The sequence below is a fragment of the Fringilla coelebs genome (genome assembly GCF_963513975.1).
Source record: "Fringilla coelebs genome assembly, chromosome: 15".
In the NCBI taxonomy this organism is placed as follows: Eukaryota; Metazoa; Chordata; class Aves; order Passeriformes; family Fringillidae; genus Fringilla; species Fringilla coelebs.
This window is the reverse complement of record NC_140041.1, coordinates 7,165,648-7,191,002: the sequence shown is the minus strand read 5'-3', so window position 1 is coordinate 7,191,002 and position 25,355 is coordinate 7,165,648.

The following is a 25,355-nucleotide window of genomic DNA, read 5'->3' as shown; positions in this document are numbered from 1 at the left end:
TCTCAAAAGGGACACTCTCCTAAGGAGCTACTGCCCAGATCTTGCTCAGTGCTGCATGAAGCTGTGAGAAGAAAGAGAACAATTTCAATTGTTCTAATCTTGCAGAGCCCTGTGGCTTTTGATCTTCTCTTTGTTCACTCTTTGTGAAGCACAACTTACACTGCCTGCAATTTACTGAGTTCACTATTTACTTATCTTTTTTGAGCAGTAACAGCTTCGTGTGAAGTTCCTCTGCAACTCTTAGACTATGATTTTTTTTGCTTCTAACGATGACATCTGCATTTCTTTCCATTGTACAGTCTGAATGTCACTTCACCTGTCTAATGTCCTTCTAAAGTCAACACGTGAACTTCTAACTGCAGTGTTGGTTTAGTGACTAGAACAGATTTTTAAGCTAATCTCTGATTCATTTCCTCTCAGGATTTGTTTAGAGGCTGTGAGGGACAGTTCCACAGCATGTTCTACACCTGTTAAAGTGGATTATCGTACAGTTTATAGACCAATTAATTAAGAGGCAGGCAATTCTCATAGAAACTGTTCATTACCAAAACTTCCACTAGCATTTATTTTCTTATGAAGGCAAACCATGTATGTATGGTTATATTGAGCAATTCGATCACCTTTATAAATTAGTTTTCTCTTTAAAGGCTCCATATCTAAGAGAAGAAGAAACACTGTGTGCTGTACCCAGCTACTGGCAAAGTGGACTCTTGTCTGTGAAGACACTTGTTCATTGCAGTAAATCTGCTCATTGCAGTGTATCTGACCCCTGTCAGTGCCACACTAGAGTGAGAAAAAGGATTGTGATGCATTGCAAACCTGGTATTTTCCACAGGTTTGAGAAAAAGAAAACAAAGTGGGGTAACTAATACTGTTATCAATTTATTTTCTCAGAAAAGGAGCAGAAAAAATGCGGTCAGACGTGTCTAGCTGACAATTCTCTGGATGGCCAAAAAAGCTCTCTTGGTACAGAATTGACCATAACAGGCTTCTACCAGCCTTGGCTGAGTGCATAAGTTGTTATGAAAAAGGTTTCAGGGATGTTACTTCAGAAATTGCTGCAGAGAACACACTAAAAATTGTTGCAAGTGAGACAAGAGGTTACTCTAAACTGCTCCAGAGATAATAGAGGTGAGATCAGAGCAAACAGCTACCCCAAACTGTATGTAATCCCCAGCTTCTGTGGCAAGCAGTTCTCATCAGGAGCACAATACTGGAATCTGTATATCATTTTAAATACATTTATTGCTGCTTTAGAGCTTTACTTTAAAGTACGTAATCATAATTAAGCATTTGAGATCATAATAATTAAGTCAAATTCCCAGTCTTTGAATGGTAATTTATAGCTGTAAATGGAACATGCACATAAAAAGATGGTTGGATATATTCAAATGCATCCTTGCAGGTGTCTCTGAAAGATATTCTCCATACCCAATGTCTGCATGGTAAGTTTTTCAAAGTCACTATAGAGGAGCCTCACAAAGATCAATGAATTCAGTCATATGGTATAAACCTTAAGACAACCCAATACATTTATCTTCATTTATGCATATACATGTTTAGAATTCTTCCTTTGAATTTTCTTGTTAAAATTCCAGTTGTACATTTTAGCTGATAACACCTTTGCTATCTGACTATATCCATTTTTGATCTTGTCAGAGATTTGATGCTGGGAAAAGGCAGAATTATGCAGAGGACACATGGAGGTTAAGTAAAAAGAGAATCAGAACAACACTGTTAGCTTCTCACAATTCAGAGAATTCTCCATCTGGATTCTGATGAGTACAAAAAGCATTTGAAAATTCAACAGCAGTGATAGGGAAGGACACCAGTGAAATCAAAATACGTTCCTCCTAGTTCATAAAGTCTTCCAGTCATGTATCAAGGGTGAACAGCCTAATCCATTATGTTAGTCATTCATTTAGAGGTAGGTAATAGAAAAAGATCCTCAGGGACTAGCAGATATTTTCTATTAAGTGACTTGCTGCTCTTTAGTAACTTCAGTCCCACAGGACACACATTTCTGAAGTCTCAACACATTTTTCCAAGCGCTAGGAAATGCAATAACAAAAAAGTTCTGCATAACTCCTGTCCCCAAAGCTTAAAAATATAATTTAAAACCCTTGCAGCCATAAATGAACAAAACATGCCAAAAGGAAGTATTTCTGACCAAGCAATAAAAGATCAAATGTAGGTTGTATTTAAAGATAGATATGTTTTAGAGGTCAAACTATAAAGAGCGAACTCTTTATTATGCCAGAAGGCCAAAATTTGGGACCTTCTTCTGTTTGGCACTCTGTAACCTTGTGGAGAAGGCATAACACAAAGCAATCAACACTTTGCAATTATATGATACTACTCACCCAAGAATGTACAATATTTAGTTGTGCTCTACTTCTTGAGCTCTACAGTTCTCTGGGACTTTTTAAATCACAGAACTCTTTGAATGTCATGCAGATAGGTGTGAAAAGCTCAGTTAGTCATGATTATAGAGAAACACAGCAGAAAAACAAATATTTCAGATTGGCATTATTTCAAATCCTAATATCTAATCCTAAATTTGGGGAACCTAAAAAATGTTAGATTCTATTAATGTACTTCCTGGGTTCAACTCTGCCTGACTTCCAGGCTTAGCCTTGAATCAGCTTTCTCTTTCAGAAATTTTTTGGCCATTCCAAAAAAACAACACAGGCAACTCCATATAATGCGAAAACTTACACAAAATAGTTTTTAAAAGCACAGAAATAGTTTTCATATTTGTTTATTTCCCCAATAAAGCTCATAGAGATAATTCAACTTCACAGACTTTCTGCAAATCTGTATTACTGCCAAGGCTAAGGATTTTTGTTTGCTTGTTTGCTTTTTTCCTTGTTTTTTTGAAAGATGTCTGTAAATATTCAAGAGATTCATTTCTTTCATTTAAGTCAGTGTGACAGAGTAGGTTAGGAAGGTTTTGAGTATCTGGAATTTAGTCATATTAATTTTGACTAATGCTACTCTGGTCTTATCTGCAACTGTTTGTAAACTCTAATTCCCAGAGTTTTTATATTGACATCCAGTGATTTACAGGATATTAAAAAAATATAATACATCTAAGAATCATGTCAAATTATATCCTTCTTAGCTACTTAACTAGGACAAGTTCAGAGTTAAAAATTCAGCCAGCACACACAGGAGTAAAATGTATGGGAAAAGGAAAAGAAGATGGATCTACATAAGATTTTTTTCTGCTTTCCAGTAAATGTTTAATGAACTTGTAAAATCATAATCATCATCTGCAATTCAGAGGATCACTTCCAACTAGTGCAACTTTTCTCTGTCTCCAAATCACATACTTACTATTCAACTTGAAATAGTGTTTGGTACATTTATAGTGAATAACCCAGCTTTCCAGAGCTACAAAAGCATGTTTAGTGCAGGTAAGATCTGCACCATTCTACTATTCCCAGCTCAGATTGAATTCAGCCAGATAGATCAAGGTTTCCTTTACAGAATTGAATTCTGGCAACAAGAAAGGAGTGTCTTTTGTTGTTTGGTTTGTTTGATTTTTAATCCTGTGTGGTATGAAGATATTTCTTGACTACAATAAGGGAGTATCCTATTGTGTTTTCATGTCAATGTTTTATGCATGGCCAGAAAGTGCTGATAAAGTGTTTCTGTGCATTCAGAGGGGAAAAGCACTCAAAAATGTGTTTCTGCAAGTCTTTGAAATGTATCATAGTGGAATTGTGTGTGGGTTTCAGCTAAAACAAATAAGAGCAATGTATGCTAGGTTACTCTTCATTGCATCTAATTTACTCTTGAAAAGGAGTTTAATACAAATGAAATATATAGATATACCCTGGTTTTCAGCCCAGATAAAGAGCAGAAAAATACCATTGCATTGTTCATATTTTACAGCCTTTCCAGTCTGCTTGTACCATTCCCATGTCCTTTTCCTGCCTCTAAATGGCCAAACAAGCCAATCTGTGTCATAGCTTTTGGAAGTAAAAGCTTTGGGAATCAACATTCTGTAATTCCTGCAGGACCCAGCTTTCCATACTGTGTCTTTAACACATTAAATCTCTTAAAAGGCAATTTCAAGATGCCTTTTATGCATAATAACTTTGATGTTCTAATCAAATCAGATCCTTCCAAAGGACACAGCACTGTCAAATTCATACTTTCAAGCATTTAATGACTTATACCTACATGCTCAGTTTTTCGGTTATTTATTAATTTAAATGAGTTCCAATAGGAACCAGAATAAAGGAGAATAACACTGAAAATGTGCAAATGTTCTTGAATAACAATTTGATTTAGAACCAGATTTCTCTTTCCCACATGTAACACTCAGGTAGATGACTGGCAGTCAGTGGGGAGCAACCTGCACTGGTCTGCTGCTCTTGGGAAGCCCAGTTTAAACTGGTGGGCAAACAGAGAACCAGAAACCCAAATGAGAGCAAAACAGCATCATCTTGGAGGTCCTCCTGTAGTTCCAAGTGAGATTGCAGCTTCAGCCCTCAAAGCAGAACAGCTGTGCTGACTCATGTGATGAACAGCAGCCTGGTCATTAAAGGTGTGAGATACAAACCAGATCTGTGGTTTTGACATGAGCTTTCTCTGTACACCCAGTTTGGAAAGAAAATTTGATGCAGGACTAAAATCAGCATGCTAGCATGCATGCTAATTTCAGACTCCCTCTGTCATCACAGGAGACAATCCACTCCCCAGGTGGAAAAGCCCATCTAAGACCTGAATCTGGAAATGATTTTCATGTTCCACTGATGCAAGGGAAAGCAGAGACTACTTTCCTAGCCTATAGATCTCTAAGTGTTAATTAACTAATTAATTAATAAAAGAATCCTAAACTGAAGAGGATTGAGTTCAGAATATAAACTTAGCTTCTGTAACTTGAGTTGTTTTTTAATAAAAATAGAGTCTGTCTCCCATGAATGCCTGGACAATTGTTTTTGAAACTTTTGCAAATGTCCCATGTTCTGTTTTCTGAACATTTTTTACTCCCTGGTCTCATGGAAGGCAAAAACCAGTATGTATTCTTACTCAGGAATTTTAACATGGAGAATTAATTTGGGTTTATCTATGTCAGATACAAGATACTTGCTATTACATACATAAAGTCATCTGTATCTGGCTAAACCTACTGTAAGTATGGGACTGCACTTACATCCTTTATGAGGAAGAACACTAAGTGCATGAAGGTCACCAGGCCATCAAGGAAAAAAGTGGGAAAGGTGTGAGGAGGGGAGGCAGGAGGGGGTAGGAAAAAAAAATCAAACCAAAAACTGAAGTTATCCCTGGAACAGCAAATAAATATTTCAGAAAAGATACTAAAAAGACAACTCATCATACCTCCTGCAGTGAAGGAATGCAGGAATAATGCTGATCCCAACTGCTCTGCCTGAGCATCTCTGCACAGCCTGGACAATGGCTCAGAGTCCTTCTGCAGTGAAGAGCACTGCAGCACAGCCTTCTCTACCTAAGGCAAAGATTCAGAGAAACTTCCCAAAATAACAGTTTAAATATCAAAGTAGGCATTGACAAGGCAATATCTCTCTCTATATATAAACATATATAAACAGCTCTGTTCGTATATGATTTATTACATAATTTATATTATAATTCAGCTTACTTACCATGTTTTCCAGGCAGAAAAATCTATTAATGTTTCAAACTTCATGAACAAATGAATGTGCATAATCTCTCAGAAGCATGTATGAAGCACAAAGGGACAACACCTAATAAAAATCAATCCATCAATTTGCCAAGTCTATTCATCTTCCATATTCATACCTTAATACATTGAGAATTGAATTTTTAAAATTTTGACAAATTCAACTTATTTTTAAATGTTTTAAAAGTAAATCATTGGACAATGCATTTTCAGTGATTACAGAAAAAAAGGAAAGAATTTCATTTATTTTTTCCATAATTTATATTGTCTATGAATCTCAAATTGAAATAAAAATAGTTTATCAAATATATACTAGTCTGTTCCAGCTCAAAAAAGCCTGTGTATGTTTCACACTATGAATAGTGTTACTTTCTCTTGTCTATTGTCAGTACTAACACATGTTGTACAAATTGGAACAATGTCATTTATTAAAATTCAGTTTAAGGCAAATATTGGTCCATTGTATACAGCTGTATGAAGTAACTGTGGTGATTTTACTTCCTCGGATCCTTTTAAGGATCCACTTCTAATTGGAACCAACTGTTGTTTCCCAAAGGCAGCATGGTTACAAACTTTTTCTCTAAATATGAAATATGGAGGACTAAAAGAGACATAGATCTCATGTCAATGAAGATCTAAAGAAGTATGGAAAGTAACTACCTGCTTCATTGTATCAGCCAGTGGGAATATTACTGCTGCATCCCAAAAGGAATAACACTTACTTCCTGAAGTACAACCCAAGAAAATTTTAGTGTTTTCATAAATGAGAACAATACTTTAAAACTTTCCTGTAAGTATCAGCTGCATGTGAAAAAAGTATGAAAGATTTGTTAAGTGATTGGTCCAACATAAGGCAAGAATTACGGACAATGCAGAATGTAAACAAAAGGAAGAGAATTAAATATTTGGAGTAAACATGTTGGGATTATTTCATTATATGAAGAGAAAACTAAATAGGACAACCATGTTTAAACAGAAAACATGTTTTTATATAAAGACCAATACAGAAAGGTTTCATTGGATTAGGTCTAGAAGCACTGTATAAGATCTTTCTATAAGTAAGATCTTGTATTCTTTTTTTAACTTTCTTTTTAAAGCAAGTAATAAAAATATCTGGTACTCTTGTAACTGCCCTCATTCTTATGTACTGAAGCACTTTAAAACAAAGATCTTGATCTTTTGGGTTTTTTGACAAGTGGAGGAGCTGAAGCAGAAGAGAAAGATTATCTGCTATCATAAAAATATTGTATTGATTGCCTCCAAAATCCTATCTAACCCAGCATATCCTGTTGGGAAAAAAAAAGAAAGAAAAAAAAGAATAGTCTATAAAAAGAGTTTAAGTACCTGCTTCTTTGTTTTCCAGTGATTTCAATGAAACTTGAAGGCTACTGAAAGAGATAAAAGCAGAAGTTAGGTTCTCTGAATTCAGGTCCAGCCTATTAAGACAACAATTTATAAAGGAAGGATCCAAAAGAGATCTGTCCTAACTCAGGAAGAAACAACTTTTAAAAAGGCATGCATGGATTCTTTCTTGAAGAAGAATACCCATAGTCTAAGCTATTACACTGTTAATATGTTTTCACAATGTATTGATTTAGAAGAAATATGAAGAAAAGCTTTTTTTTTCAATAGGCCTCTTGTATGTTAGGGTTTTAGCATTCAGTTTTACTCAGTGTTAGTAATAGGATTGAATTTTATTTACCCAAGTTACTACATAAAATAAAATTCAACATTTTTAACTTTGGAAACATGATTTTTTGGTCCATGTATGAACAAATCCAAAAGCAGTTGCCCACTGTAAGTTCAGACTGAGTGATAAATGTAAGAGGATGTGGAAAAGTTCAGTTTTTAGACAAATGATAAAATTTGACATGAAGAATAAGAAATAGATTTTAAACAAATAGATGATTCCCTCTTGTAAACAGAACACTTTTTTAGCTTAGTTATTAGAATGAACCAGACTAACATTTCGCAAAGGCATTCCATAACTTTAAAACAGCCATAGTTCAACTCAGGGTTTTCCTGACCCATGGGACATTTGCAAAGGATACCAATAACTTGTCATCAAAATTCAGAAAAAAATGTAAACCAAAGCAAGGTATTATTTTCCTTTTATGAAGAACCACCTAGAACAGTCAAATTCATAGAGCAGCCATGGAAAATGCTCTCCAATTGCCCACTGCTCCTTGGGGCCTGGTGTGATCCTGGAAGAGGCACTGCTGGGGACATCCTGGGTGACACTTTGCTGCGAGGAGACTTGGGGATCTGAGTACTTTTGAGTTGTTCCTTCCTGCCATCTCCCCAGGGTGCTTCAGCTGAATCATCAGAGCCAGATATAGGCTGAAGACTGATTAGATATCAGTGCATTCCTGAACTAATCAGTCCTGAGTCCCTGATGGAGTCCCTGGCACAGGCACAGCCCCCCACCAGTGAGCTTGGAGCAGCTGATTTCACTGAGTGGATAATAGAATGAGTCCCCAAACAAAACTCATTTTGGAAAAGCAACATACACAGTTTATGGCATCCAATCATGGAAGTGAAACTATAAAAGTGGAACAATGTGACTCAGGTGACCCATTACAGCAGCTTGAGTATAAAGTAACAAACAACAAATATGCTGAATTTGTGAGTAACCCACTGGCTCAGTCCAGATTTTGCAGAAATTTTCATTGAGGAAATATAAACAGTGTGAGAGGTTTTTATATACTGGGCAAATAAAGTAAGCCAAGCACTGTCTACTAAATTATTTATTTTGAATTATTTGGCTTCTTCAGCACTGAACACTTGTAAGCAAGGAAAGAACTCAGTCATGGCTTGAAAGACAGAGGAAAAAAAATATTCTGCATATAGTAGGAAAAAAGTCAAGCAATGAAACAACTGAAGTCCTAAGACAACACTCCTATTTCCATTCATAAGGAGCCTTGAGAAGGCCCCTAAGAAAAACCTTGATTTAAAACAGAGAACTATGATTCTATAACTCACAGTAAGAATTAGCAGCAACTGTCAAGTTCATTATGAATTTTGTACCTTTGAGAGCACTAGGTTAAAGCTGCAGAGAGGAAATATTCTCCTGGCCCATTTATTCCTGGTCAATCTTTGGTTCCAAAATCTTTCAGACTTCTCAGCACTGAAATTTTAAGTCACTCCACTGTCTTTGGTCTCCACACACTCCCTAAGTAAAAACAGTACTTATATAGCATATTAGATTCAGACTTAATATTCAAGATTTATGTTTCTGCCCCATTAGTTCTGAGCTTTTGATCTTCAAAAGATTTTTCACAGGACTTCCAATCTTCTGTTCTTCTAGACACACAAGATTGGTGGATAAAATGCAATTCCACAGATGGGGTCTGTAGAATTGTTCAATACCATCACTCTCAGCAGCATGGAAAAGGCTCAGCTACACCACAGAATGAACCCAAATATTGAATCACTTGCATATTGCTGGGGTATGTGGATAGCTCAGACTTAGAACCTTTTTCTATGTAAACCAATATCCACAACAGCCCCTCTTATCATATTTATTTTTTCATAATGTTATGTACCATTATAGAGAAACCTTTACAACAAACCTGTACTTGAATTTTATAATTTATTATCATTTATGAGAGCTGGTGCTATTTTCGCATAGGTTTATTCTGACTTTTGGACAAATATGAGAGCAACAAAGTTTAAAACTACAAACCCTAATCTTTATGAGCTTCAACAAAAGTCTCAGAAAACATTAAAAGAAACTCTCAGCTGAAATGCAGTCACATTCTAACAAGTTTTCTCTGATCCAAATAGGTATTTCAATATGCCTTTAAAAGTCCATACAGTCTGGGCTGTGGGGAGGAGCTGGCATTGCCATTATTATTCTGTAGATGTTCTGCAGTTGTTATGAAATTCCTGAATAGTTCCCTTGGAGGACAAACCAGGCCCACAGTTCTGGAATAAGATTTTAGGAAAATAATTAGGGATTTAGAGATACTGATAAGGGAGGATTAAATTTCTGTTGCCAAGAAAACCCACTTGATAGAAACCTGGGCTTAAAGAAATGTCACATTATTTGCTCTTGTATCTCTACAGGGAAGGAGAATGAAGGATTTACCACTTCTTCCTACTCAAGGTGACTCCCAAAAGCCTCAGAGAAAATTGCCCCCACTCTAATTTGTGGTGAAAGGAAAGCACTCACCTATCAAAACAGCCAATTATGAATAATCCAGAGGCTCAGATGTATCTAGAATAGTTTATACACAAAATCTAAAACCAGACTAATTTCAGACTAATTTTTTTTTTAAATCATGCTATTTGGATATCTTTTTCATTACTAGACTTTACACTATTTAATTACAAATTAAATGAAAGAAACATGGAGATTACTTTGAGACTAGGAATGGTGCGGTGATTTCCATACTACTTTATAATTTGCCCTAGCAAAAACTGTACAGTACAGCTGCAACACCAGTCTTTGAGCTTCCTATTTTCTGCTACAGGCAATTCTCAGAAAGAGAGATACAATCAGGAAATAAAAATAAACATGCAAGCAAAAGGGTTGTTTATCCTATTGATTTTCTATTTAATCCCATAAAATGTGTCCGTTCCAACACTATCAGCCTCTCAAAAGAAAGCTCAAAGTGATATTATCTAATCTAAGGATACTTTGCCACAGTGCAGCAATAACTCCAAAGGTTAACATTTGAGGAAATTTTGGTAATGTTGCTGACCATTAGAGCTAAAAGATTTAAAAAGCAAAGGTCAACAAATCAAGAATGCAACAAATGGGCTGGGAGAAGACATCAAGGAAACAAGAAACACTTGTAATCTTTTAAATGAGTGGAATCACTTGCAGAAGTTTAATAAGGTGACAGAGAAATTGTGTCATAGGTAAGTATGTATTGATTGCAAATAAAAGTTTTCACAGGAAGAGTTAACCAACATTTTTCAGCCTTCCATTTGGGGATTAAAGAACTTTTAAACCTTTCCTCAGGACAGAACTAAGATTTGGCAGTCATCTTCATTACAATGCTGGGAAGTCAAAACATCTTCCAAGTTCTTCTCTTCATACTCTGTTCAACCTGTCAGTAATTCATACTTCAGGGGTGCAAATGAAGGGAAATCACTGCATGCAAAACATTAAATACGGAAGGAAAAGAAAAAATAAAAATAAAAAGGCAATAAAGCAACTTGAAAAAAGGAGTCTTTAATAATTGCTTGGATCTCCAGGTTCACTGATGTTTGGAGAACATGTTTGTTTGATGTTTGACTCTAGCAAGCTCCTTGAGGATGTGCATTGCAATCCCTGGCCTTATGGAGAATGTGACTTCCCAGCTGAGCAGCTCTGGGAGGGTGAGACCAGTGGCATGAACTGTCGTGCCAAAGGTGTGCATACCTCAACTGAATTCTTCCTCTCTAGACTGAGACACTCAGTGGGTTATCAACACATTAGCAGGATTTGAGGAAGCATGGGCAAATACTTATTGTAACAGCATTTGGATTCTGTAAGTAATAGTAAAATTAGTGTACTACCACTGAAGTAAGCAGGAGCAAATGTGGGTTTTTTTTTAAGTGTTATATGTTAGATCCTCTTAAGTTTGTAAACCAGGTAGAAAGTTGTGCTTGCAACAGTGTTCCTTTTATGGTTTCAGTGAACATAAGCAGTATTTTTAGGACTCTTTGAAGTCAGAGTTGGAAGAAGTGTTATGGAAGTCTAAAATGAGGGAGCAATTAAAGTCTAAAATGGGGGAGCAATGCATGGTACCAGTGTGTAAGGTACATCCAGAGCTCTATAAGGCACACAGACAGGCTGTGGATGCAGATGTAAACTCCATGGCTTCAGGACAGAAACAACAAGTATAAGAGTTAAGTTAGAGAACTTACTCTCCTGAGAAGTTTTCTCTAATATTAGTTCCATAAGCAAGTATAACAAACTATTATCTGTAGGAGGTTTTAAACTGAAGTGTTTTAAATTAATATCTTAACTCTTGCTACACAGGTTAAACTTCTATGATGTTTACCTTACAAATTGAGAAAAAGAAAAAGTATTTAGTTGGTCTGTAGTTACCAAATAGTCAACAGTGTAATCTCATGAAAATACCCTTACAAGCTGCTGATATTACTGGCACATATCCATATACGAAATGAAATTGCCTAAGAAAAAAATAAGGTTGGATTTTTACCCAGAAGATGAGAAGGATCAAATTCAGTGGTAATCAATACCTTTGGGGATTTGCTATCAGGGAAATTGCAAGGCTCTCCCGAGTGGAAATGTACTGAGAGCAACTTCCCTACTCTGCACAAATGAAATCTAAAATACATATGCTTTTGACATCTAAGCTTTTGAAGGTCAGATCCAAAATTAATCTTGAAGCAGTGAGAGAATAAAAAAAAGGGAAAAAATCACTTTCATTTCTCTTTTCGTGCAGTGAGATTGTTTTCAGCAGCAGTTCTCTGTCATGTCAGTGGGAACCAGCTGGTGTAACACAGCTCCAGAGCTCTCTCTCTAGTGAGGGTGGCAAAGTCTGTTCACACTGCAGCAGTGCTACTGAAATACAACACACCAGAAAAGATACATTGCATTCTGAGTCGTTCCTGCAAGTGGAATCTGAAAACAACATATTGGGCTGAAGATCTAAGACAGCCATTTAGTAACTGCTGCAGTACTGAGCAGCTCATGACTGATTTTCTTCCTCTACTTTAACAGTACATAAGGCGTACTTTCTCAAGTGTGATGCAAATAAACACTTCATATTTTAAGTAACAGATATATTAAAATCAGTATGATTAGGGAACTAAATATTATGCTTTTCTCAGTGTCTCTTACTATTTTTCTACCCTATGTTGTTTCCTTAAGATCTTTTCCTGTTATCTCACAAAATACTGAACCAGGCTAAAACTATTAAATTCCTGTAATTCCTGCATGTCATTTCTTCTTCAATCAGTTCTCTGGATTTTCTTAGTCCACAGGATGTCAGGCAGTTTTCCTCACAATTTCTCATTAACATAAAGAAGGATCATGCCTCCTTGGGACTACAGAATAATCTTTTGCCCTTTTGCTTTTTCTGCTTCTTGATGGGTAAAATATAAATTTCTTTTTCTGACTAACTGTCAGACACCAATACAGTAGGCAATAGCAATGACTCAACTGTGAAATATAACACCTTTCAACTTTAGGAGAGCCTCACAAGATTCTGTTCTTTAAAAAAACTAGGTAATTTATTCCTGGGCCATAAACAAAATTTTAATTTGCAGGAAGAAACAATACCTTCCTGGCATAGTAGATAATTAGTACACTATTATCTAAGCTGATATATGCCAAAATGTTTGACACAGCCAGCAGCTGAGGCATGAGCCCTAAGATGAAAAAAATAGGAGAATATTGAGCTCATGAAAAAGTACATGGAATGAAATGAAAGATAAAGAATTCCAAGGTGACAAGCACATGGTTTGAACAGATTATACTTAAAGGGACCATCAGCCAGATCTTGACAATTCTATTGACTGAAAATCCTAAATTAAATGCTGCATGCAAATCTGCCTGGAAATGATTCGGACCTCTGCAAGTCTGTCAGATTCCTGCCAGCAATACAGATGGAAAACTATATCATCCAATAGGGTTTTAACAATAAATGAAAAGACATCTATTTCAGAACAAGAGAGGACTGAGTAATTTACCATTAATCTGCTTTTGGGTATTTTTTCCCTGTAAGGCAGTTGTGGTGAATATGTGCTCAACAGTATTCCCCACAAAATCAGGTTTTATTTATATACAGAGCTGAATGCAGATGAGCCTCTCAGGCTAAAGAGAAAGCCAAGTTAGCAGCAGCAGCCAGTTCTGATCAATTATTTTTCCAGCATCACATGAAAATTGATGACTTTTTAAAACAGTGTTATTTAAAGATTTTTATTTGCTGGAAATTTTCTGTGACATTAAGATCTACATCTGTAACTTTCATTTAATTATCTGGAAATTCTATGTGATCTGGATAAACGGGTTGAGCATTTTTCCTTCCCAGACCAGCTGTTTACCCATGGCATGTGTGGGAGGAACACTGAATGTTGTTTCAGATGTGAACAGTAGAATATAAGCAGATTTTGCTTTTAAAAAAACACCACTTATTTATGAACCTTGATATCAGGCAGTGTAGTTTTCAAAATTTTAATGATTTCAGTAGGAACTAACCATCAGCTCACAAAACAGATGGCAGTATTACTGCCCACCAGATTTAAAAATACCCCAAGAGAATTTAAAACCCACGGCAAGTCTTCTGTAATTAATCCAGTAACTAAAGATTGTACTATGGCTGCTAATTAACAGCTTCACTTTGAATTAGTAGACAAAGAGAGAAAAGGAAGAAAACACAAGTTTGTTATTTCTTTTTTTCCCCGTTGTTAAGAAGGAACTTAGCATGAAGAGTCTTAAAAGAAACCTGTGGAGTTCTTTTCACCTTACCCTACTGAGTATTTATAATTGTTAATGAGCTCTATAAATCCTCACCATTACTTTCCACTGTGACTTTTGTGGGCATTAAGCAGAGATTTAGGTCTAACATAGACATATTAACCCAATCAGAAACTACTTTACAAATTTAAAGGCAATTCCAACAAATGTTTCCTCCAAAATGAAAAATCAAGAACTTTTTAATGATTATTATATTGCCTTAACTGTATCTACTCTTATTCATACAGACTAAATGAAATCAGTATTTGGCTCATTGCTTTTATTCAACTGCAAATTGATTAAATAGAAATAGCATGTTATTCTTCTTTATGCTAGAGAATAGCTTCTGCAATAAATACTTTCTTCAAAATATTCTTAAAAGCAGATAAAAATTGCTACTCTTCCCTGCTTAATTAATATCTAAGCATTTGTTAGAAAAGATACTGCCAGCTCTATGGTGTCCATCAATCTTTCAAAGATTTTAGTGAAGTCAAGGGAAAAATCCACTATTCTAATGATCAGCTTAGAGTTTCAGATCAGGCTTATCAAGCAACCTGAAGGCTTGAATATTATCTCTCTGCTACATTAGTTTCACTGGTTTTTAGTCTAATGGAAAATGAATAAATCCAGGTAAGTTAAAAAAAAAAACCAACAAAAAAAACCAAAAATAAGAAATTGAAAAGAAGTGGATTTGTTCAGAATGCTGTATCTCTAATAATTTAACATAATGCTGTTCAACTCTGAAATCTTTCCTGAATGCACTCCATGCTCATGGCTGTTGGCAGTGTGGGCAGAGAGCAGCCTCCTGAGAGGGCTCCCCACTGTACCCACAGGATCCCAGCCACAGGCAAGGAATGAAAGAGCCACAGTCTTCAGGCACAGTCAGATCAGAAAGGCTTTTGTGAGCCTTTGTGGAATTCTAAATGCTTTTAAGAGATTGGATTAATTCTGGAAAATATGGTTCTCCATTTAGTTCTGATATCTCAAGAAACTACAGAGTTCAGCACCTAATCTATGTCCTTTGTCAGACTTTAACACCTGGATTTTTTTACCAGATTCTGGATGAACAGTCATTTGTAGCTGGATCAAATTCCATAAAATTGAACCTAAGATATATATATATATATATATATATATATATATATATATATATATATATCTTTGCCAAAGGAGATATAAAAATCACAAGTGTAAAATCAAGGGTGTAAAGTAAAAAGATTATTTCCACATCTGCAAACTGAAGGAAAGAGTTCCTTGTTGTCATTTGGTTCTGTGGGGTTTTGCCCTAAAATCAAGGAGAGCATAAGCAAAAGCAAAACACTTCTAAGGCCTTTGCAATATATTAAACTTGAAAAAAACCCTCAATTTACACCTTACACAATTTCTTAATAACCTAATGTCAGATTGCTTCAACATAGATGTAAGTTGTTGTGTTATATAGAGCTGAGCTGATAAAATGACCCAGAAGTACCCAAGAAGTGCCTATAAACTACTGAGACAGCCTAGAGGAGTGGGTGCAGACAGTGGAGATTTTGGGCTGTAGTCTGCTTTGCAATCAGACATAGATTTGAAGCCTATCTGTGTAGGTGGATGTAATATTTACTGTAGTTGTCATAGACAAAGCCAGCACTGTCAAATGATAGAACAAGCATGGGGTAACAGTCTTTGATCCATGAAGGGCTATAAGAATACTAGAAAAATTAAGTTTACCTACTGTTCAATATAAAAAGATACCGATAGCACATCCTGTTTTATATTTAAAAAAAAAAAATGTTTTGTGGAAAATTATGTTTTTCTAATTTCTAAAATTTAAGGGTTTAACTATACACACATTTGGGGGGAAAAATACCCAACCCAAACACCTAAGTTCAAATATTTCTCTAAATTCTGAACTGTATGGCATAAATTACTTTTTACAAATTTCTACACTCTTCCAGTCTTTCAGAATTTATGGATCTGAAAGATTTGGAAAAGTATACAAGCATATGGGAGGCTACCTGAAAAGTGGATAACTTTCTATAAAACTTCACACATCACAGGTTACTCAGTGTGAAGGCAATCATAAAAGATGAGACTGGAAGGTACTTCAGGCAGCTGGCTCATCCACCCTTCTGCTGCAAAACTTGCTAACTTTAATTTTTGCATTCCTCTAAGTTCTTCAATAGAAGAATTAATTTTAACAGATGCAAGTTTCTTAATCCTAGTTTCCTTCCCTGAAGTATCACAATTATCACGAAAAATGTCAGATGTTTTGTTCCTGCATGGATAGCCTTAAATACTTGTCCAGATTCGGGAGTGCTCTGACTTCTTCACCCCTAAGGAGCTGCAAGATGAGAGAGGTTATGGCAAAACAGTTTATGAGTGACCAGCTGAGGTCAAATTTAGCAGTTGATTAAAACATTCCAAGAATAAATCAGCATTGCAACTCAGGCAGTCACACCTTGAGAGGTAAAGCACCAAATGTAACCTTGGCATTCCCCCTGCAACCTATCTGGGGGAAAAAATTCCTTGAGGAAGGAAAGAAAGATTGCTCCTATACAGCACTCCACAGATTTCTGCAGCATTGTGAAATACATCCCTGTCTGATATCTTTTAAAGCTCTTAGTGAAACTATGATGTGCTTTTGTTCTTCTCAACTAATTCCTAATCTTCCTCTGGAAAGCAAAGATAATCAATCTGCTTTTCTCAGCCAGCAACAGGAGACAGTACTCTTCAGTCACAGCAGGTGTCTTCTCCTCCAGAGACTTTGAGCTGACTGTCTTAATTATCGGGGTCCACTGAAGTCAGTGAACTATGATAATTTACATCAGCTGAATTTTGTTCTTTTATTTTATATTATAATACAGCAGTGAACCAGAGATCAGCCTAGCTGTGATGGCTGGATAAATAATGAGAAGGAAAGATGAGTTGAAAGAACATAGCCTTGATGGACATAGAACATAGCCTGGATGTTCTTGATTAAGAGCTATTACTTATTTACCAGATAAAGAGAGGAACATGTGAAAGGAAACAATATGGCAGACAGAAGGTAGAGGATAGAAACTTTTCATTTCATTGCACAGCTAAATTAATCTATTTTTAAAACTTTTAGCTAAGAATATCCATTTATATATTTAACTCCAGGATACCAAGCCCACAAAGTCCAGCAATGCCATTACTGCAGCATCTGCTCCTAAGAACTGTATAACTCCACTCTGTGGGCCTGAGAAAGTCACCAAAACCGGCAAGAGCAGATAATTATCCAAGGCTGTGCAAGAACAGACTTCTTTGTGATGATTACCCAGTAGGAATGATAACCAGGGGCAATCATATGACAGACAGAACTGATCAGATCATTGAAGGCCTGCACAAAAGGAAAAAAAAAAAACCCACTGCTGATTGAATAGCAGGAGCAGCACACAATAGAGATGATTAAACGGATGGTGGTAGACATGGGGCTGCAGGAATAGCAACTTACACATCAGAATCTTTGACTAGCAGAAGCTGTGAAAGTAAAAATAGATGCTAAAAAGCAGCTGATAAGAAATCAGAAAGAAAGGAATCTTGGATAAGTGGAGTGTGATCAAGACAGACTGAAATTAAACATGAACAAAGCAAGAGAGGAGAAAGAGGGAGATATTCAGATATTTGGAACAGTCTCAAAGGATTATCTAGATGATATATGAAATATATAATTACAAATCCAGAAGATCTGTGCAAAAAAGAATTGATTCTACAGCTACTGACAATAGGATTACACCATGGGAAGGATAACTGTGCAAGAACAGATGATCACACAGCTGGAATTTAGGAACAGGATGCCATGCAGATGTTTGCTTAGTAAGTGACTGAGAACCCAGCAAGTATAACTGTGGGGCAGCTGTGTACTAGACACCAAAACCAGGCAGCAAGAAATGATCTGAGGGCCCCAGGGCCAGGAAATACAAATAGAAAGAAGCAAATCATAAACAGAATGGAAAAGAAAGCAATTGATTATAAAAACAACAGGACTTGACAACAACAGAAGTGGGGAGTGGGATCAGACAGCAAGAGCAGCTTACTGAACAGGGCTGGCATCAGACAGCAAATGCAGCCCATTAGACTGGAAAAGAATCCAAAGCCAGGCACAGTTCTTTGGCAAGAAGCACAATAACCGAACAGAAGCAATAAATCAGGCTTGACAAGATGAGTGGAGTCTCCTGCACTAAAAATGATCTGGAAAAGCTGTCATTAGGGAGCAGAGCAAGCCTGAGCAGTTAATGTTTAGCATGTTAATAACTGGAACCTGCTGCACCTTCCTCTGGTGTCGTGGCATGTGGCCCCTTCCTGGTGCAGGTTATGAGGAATGGGAAGGGATGAGGCCATACACTAGAATATGACAATTACAATCCCTCACCAAGGCAAGGTGTCTGTCACTTTCTCTCACTGCTGTTGTGAGTTTGACTGGTGTGAGAGGATTATGAGTAATGATTAAATCCAGCAGCCTCTTTTTCTCTGTACCAAGCACCAGCAAGTGTCTTTGAACCTTCTTCCTGCAGCTGGAAAAGTTCTGTTTAAAGCCACAGCACAAAACCTTCAGTAAAATATTAGCAAGGCATTGAGGGAAGAGAGATTATAGGTCATTGTCTTCAGATATCATCTGGCCTAATGCACTAGCACAGCATATGACATTGAAAAAGAAATAGCACTAATACATCATTGATCCCTTAAGCATCTAAGACTGCTATTAATTTCATCTTTCATTGGCTTATTCTTCCTGTACTCTTGCCAATTTGTGATGATTGTTTCTGTTTCTATAAATCACTGGAATGCCTGGAAACATTATAAAAATCATAAAGAAGCGAAATAACATTTTTCATTCTCTCCTCTACTCCCTCCTCTTTCCCTGAAAAACCCATAGTTATACCTGTATGGAGGATTATTCAAAATTTTTTATTTAATCTTTGAAGGCCTGCATTATCACCAGTTTAAACCTTCAAGAGAGTGGTTAGCAGAATTTATAGACCAGTTTTTTTTTTTTTACCTAAAGCTGGTGTGGCTAGCATTATTGCCCAGTTCAGCATTGTTTTTCTGCTTCAGACAAGAACTGCAAGATGTTCAAACCCACACTGATCATGTACTACCCATGTTGAACTCTGGCAGTGCTGGAGTTGCTCATGATGATTTTCTTTGCAGTGAATTTCTCTTCTAACACAGTCCTCCTGTGAGCAAGTGACCTTATTTATGTAGGTAGTTTATCTTACCTTTACTTCTTAAACAACTTAGCATTCAATTCATCTGATTTCTCATATATCTAAATATGTGAACCAACAATATAGGAAAATAGAATAACCTTTAAAAGAACATTAAAAAAAAAATCCAAACAAAAAAGGTGTTGGGACTGGAGGGAATACACTAACTGCTGATGCTGCAAAAGGTTCCTTCAAAACTTCCAGAAGAATCTGAGAATTTAGCAATGACCAATTCCCTTGACTTATGAATAAGGCAGAATCTTATATCCTTTTTAATTCTACTGCCAATTCAGTCTTCACTTTGTGTTTAACATATAAACTAATGTGTGCAAATAAAGAAGAAAGCTATTTTCTGATAAAAAGGAGATTTTGGTTTCCAAGTTAATGGGTAATTGTAAACAGCAGCTACCTAGATATAATTTTTTATAGCATGAATAGAACCACCAGCAGAGTGAAACTAGGAGAAAAAAGAATATTTTCTTCAACTGCTTTGTACTTCTCTTAATTAAAAATATCATTTTGCAGTGTGTAGCTACAAAGCAGCTATTTAATAAAAAAAATATTTTCTACAGCTTTTGGAAAAAGGAGAGAAAAGCACCAATAATAGGATGAGATATGTTGTGAATTTCAGGAAGAATCAACCTCTCAAAGGAGAAAATGTTTGTGCCAGAAAAGGTCTCCATTCCATAGGAAAGGGAAAGATGACTTTGGGAATATCTAGATCATTATATTTCCTTAAAAAAAAAAAAAAAAAAAAAAAAGCAGCTTCTGTGTTCTGCATTTTGTTTGTTTTGAGGGATACTTTGCTCACAATGTTCTAATCTTCAGCAAAAATGCCATTATTCACATTTGGGGAACTTACCCTCACCCTCAGGTAAGGTCAGTCCTATTGGAACAAACTCAAATCTTCCCTCTCTGCACTTGAATTTGCCTTGATAGAGCCACCTTTCAATAGGTCCTTTCCTCCCCCCATCTTTGCCATATCTCTGTATTTTCCAACAACTGTATGAAGGTAAAATAACTGCATAAGGTTTCTCCTTACTAAGCAGCAAAACCTCCAGCATCTTCCAGTAGATAATCAATTCTGAAGTAATATAAAATTAAGTTCAGCCTCAGTAACAGCAGATTTGCACTAGTGTAAATCAGAGAACAACCAGGTCTAAGATTTTCACAATTCTGAAATTTTGCCAGGTTCAAGCTATTGATTTTGTCCTTCTGGTACTATAAATATTTGAAAGAAGAGCAAATACTTTGAAAAGATGTCAGCAATCATGTAATACAGAAATGGAAAAGATCATTTTTCACAGCAGCCCTTTTTATCTTGGGTAGAACTTTTCAGGATTATTTCAATAGACTTTCTTAGTATATACTCATGTCATTTGTATTAATATATTTTTGTTTCATATGTCCAAAGTATTCCTGTGATAAAAGAAGTGTCTTTCAAAAAGTCACCATTCACTCCATTTGTGTGAATTTGTTATTTACGTATCAGTGGTTGAAATTTTTATAAAATTCAGTTTGACCTCTGAGGGATTATAAACTCATGTAAGTAACTTCTGTTGCTGAAATATATTTAAGAAATTTTTTAGTATATCCTACATATGAAAAAATATATTATGAAATACATTTATTACTGTTTACACCCATCACATTCAAAGTGATTGTATTTATCTTAGTATTTACAAAAATTTTTACATTTACCTTAAAAACTGAAAACACCTTAGCCTATAAAAGAAGTTGTATCTGTCTCTAATGCAGACATTTCTGCATTATCTGTGCCTGGCAGATCAGCATATGCAAATTTATCAGATATGTTAATAACTCATACCTTGGCTGATAGAAAATTTGGAATATTGCAATATAAATGAGGCTTGCCCACAACACTTACAGAAAAGGATAAAGAAACTCATCTTCAGGATTCTGTATGCCCTCATTATACTTGTTAAAATAATAGTACTTATCATCTGAAATGTTTTCCCTCTAAAATGAAAAAAAATGCAATTAACTTACACAAAGTAAAATCTCTTTAAACTAATAAAATGAAAAGAGAAATTAATTTGAAGGGGGAAGAGAAATCAAGAACAAACTTTATTAAATACACTAGAACCATTAATATTAATTTCGCTGAAATGAATATAATTAGAAATGGTTAGCAAGCAAGAATGAAGAGATCTTTTCTCTCTGCACAATGGAGCAACTGTTCCATGATACTCTCTATGAAACACAGCTTCATATATTTCATTGCAAGTAGCATTCTGATACAGACTGCATTATAGGGTTTGTTCTAAAATTGAAAGCTAGTAGTTCTTCAGTTAAGAGATTTAAAATCCAGCCTAAGTTCTTGCTCAAGGAAATGGTTCTATACAAGATTAAAAGAAAATATGAGCAGCTATTATTAATGGCCCTCCATAAAGTGCTCTGCTTTATAGACTGCTCTGTGCTAGCCAGTCCCCTGGAGTAAATGCTGCCTAATTTAAGCAAGGCAGGAGCAAGCAGAAACTGAGTTCTGTGCCAATATTCAATCTTCACTCCCAAACTGAACATCTCTGGAATGAATCTGTAGGAGTGACTCAGGAACCTCTGCTGCCATAAAAACAGAAGTTGTAGTCAGAAACTTCATCGTGCTGGAGACCAGAAAGACACACAACAACAGGTCTGTGTTCCACCTAATGACAGCATCTCACGGCTGACCCTGACTGATAAGCACTGGAGACTCCCTGGCCCAGGGAAGCAGGGCTGTCACCAGCTGCCCTTCACACAGCACATGTTCCAGGCATGTTCCTCTCAGTCTGCTGGACTAAGTCAAATCCTCCCCAGACACTGCGCTGAGTGTATTAGAGCTTCAATAGACAGTACTCCAGAAAATATATTGGTAAAGACTAGGGATAGAAGGAGGAATCATTCCTTACATAACATTCAAACCACCATTTTTCTGTACCTTCTCCATCTCAGAAGATTTTATGGCTGTCAAAGCTTGTTTAGCAAATGATGGACCAAGATGAAGGGAGTCCTTCCTGCTTTGCCCCTCTTTTCGGCTCACACTTTCCACAGACGTTTAGCAGACTAGTAGATGAAGCAGTAAATGAAAATAATATCAATATAGCCTCTAGTAAAGGCTGTCAATGTTAAACAGATCTCACAATTTTTCAAAGCCTTGCACTGGCTCCACTGTGACTATACTGATTTCTATCGTTTTTGGAGACAACCATAAAAACACAACACTGTCCAGACTGGCCACTTATAAAGTAGTCTAAATTCGGTTTTGAAATATACTCACAAAATACTTTGTCTAATTATAGTAAATTATACACTTAAATCATCTGGTGAATCTAGGCTTTCCTAAAACAAACATATAGGGATTAGTATGGTGGTATTTAAAATTCTGCTATAGCTATGAAATCAATCAATTATGAGGTTTCACATAATTATCCCAGATTTTTTCCTGAATAAAGGAATTATTAACTAAATTATGCTATTAGATGCTATTTAAGTTTGTGTAGCATGACTTGCATAGTATTTCTCATGTTAGTGTCAGAATTGACAAGAAAAGCAAGAATGGACATTGTGCAGTATCGCCAAACTACCACCACTATTGAAACCTTGACTTGTTAACTTCCTGAATGGATTCAATGGATTTAAGATGTGTCAAGATTGTCATAATCTTGACAAGTTTTCTCTCACTTACATTCTTCTGCTTTCAAAAGAGAACACTTAAAAAAAACCCCCAAAAAACCAAGTAAAATGAATTTTCTGAAATGTGGAGCATATTAAAGGAACTTTAGATACTTGAAGAGTCATGGACTTTCACACCACTGCAGATATTCATGGTTAAAAAGTACTTACTGATAAACCACCTAAAATCCTTCACAGTATAAAGCTTCAAAGCAGTGTAAATTCTTCAGGCAGAATACCTATATATCAAATTTTTGTGTGACCTAGAGCCAAAACTTCAGCCCAACTCACAGTAGATTCATTATCTTTGATGAAATGCCACTGATCCACCCTTGGAATACTGACCCATAATCTTTTAATACACCTCAGCTGATTAGTGCTGATTCTGCTTTCTATAACTATTTTTATGTATTATTCCACCTACTTTTCTGGAACTCTCTTGCTCAAAAGTGAGAGAGATGCAAATCTGGGTCTTACTGCAGCCTAAGCACTTCAGCCTCCTTGAAGCAGATACTGCAGCAGCTGTAAGAGAATTCCTGAAAGCACAGGGGCTAAAAAATCCAACCAAACTGAACAATGGCAGCTGAACAAAGAATAAAGAAATCCCAACACTGTACTGTTAAAGGAAAATCTACCAACAACTTGCATTTAATCCAGCAGACCTGAATTTGCTTGTAAACTCACAACTACCATCACATTCTCAGTCACAGCTGGGTGTGCCAGCTGTAAGAAAACCCAGCACACGGCTGGGTGTGCACATCCACACTGGTACCTCGTGGGACAACCCATGTGCATCTCAGATCTAATTTATAACAGAAGATTACCATATTCATGTGGCCCTGACTAGCCTATATTTCCCATCCAAGATCTCCCACCATCTCCTGCAAGACCCAGGAGTCCAAAGAGGATGGTAGAAATTCCCCATATTGTTCTTACAACATACTCTTGATCACAATACCTGCATGGAAATATGTACACTCAATATCTGCCCATGAAAAAAGCAAGTGGAGCCCTAGAAAACTTGGATTTCAAAGGCATTAGATGTTGTCAGAAGCAAACTGGCTTTCTTGGCAACATCCACAGCATGTGTAGAGCCAGCTCCAAATACTCTCATTTTTATCTAGTCAGCGCTGGATCACACATTCCATGGAAATTGAAGCATTCAGGAGTCATCTCAGAGTAAAAAGTGGAAAATAATCTTCTAAAGAAAGAAAATGTATTAACCTTCTTTGAACTCAAAAATAGCTGGGGAAATTTGATCAAAGTACTTCTAGAGCCTTGATATACAAACAAAAACCAACAACAAAAAACCAAAACAACAAAAAAAGGAGAACATTTAGGTGATAATACAGTTTGCGTTAACTAACAATATGTGAAAACCAGAATTAAAAGAGAAATTTAAAAAACCTAGACACTCAAAATCTTATAACATTAGACTGAAAAACAGTTATAGGAAAACCTCTTTAACTTAGAAGCTCTAAATTAGTATTTTAAGTAAACAAAATAAAGATGTATGATGTTCTGAGTTCACTTATTCTCTTTATGGCATTGATGACATATGTGTTCAGCTTATTTGTGGAATAAAAGGCTCATTTTCTTCTCTTTTTGGCATTGTTGAGACAGTATAATTCATAAGAAATAATCTGTCTTCCTAAATGCTTCATACATCAACTCCAAAATACACTGCATTGCAGAAAACAAATCTGTAGAAAAAAATGTGCCTGCTAAATGTCTGTTATGCTCAGGAGTCAATGTTCAGTGATTTTTATGTCTTGGAAAATGCATAAACTTTCAGAAAATATATGCAAAATGCTGTGAGACCTCTCATGATGCAGCTGCTGTAAATAGCACACAAACTCCTAATTGTGGGAGATGTAGAAATGGTACTTTTTCCTTTTAATTGCACATCACCAGTATAATCTCTTCCCTCTGCCTTTTTGAGTTGTTCACCAACAATAGTTTGTGGCAGAAGAGGTTGCTGTGGGTGGCACACAAACAGGGCAGGAGAAGCAGAACATATGCATGCGAATGTCGCCATGCCAAAACCCAACAACTGCTGCTCAGTAAATAACACACATTTACAATATGCCAAATGTTTAACTAAACTAAAATGTTAAGTAGAAAAGATCTGTAAATCAGAGGCTGGGCCTAAGCTTGTCTACAAAGTATCAGAGACTACTCAGCAATACTAAAATGTTTTAATTCCTGAACCATCACCTGTCAGTGCCATGCAGCATGTGAGGTGCACCCAAGCAGCTGTCCCTGATCTCAGAGAGGTGGCAGTGCTCTCATTCCTCACCATGAAGGAATTTTCTCTTGATTAGTTCTAATACAAATTCTGTCAGTCTGAGTATGTCTGAGTATTTGTGCACCAAAGTCT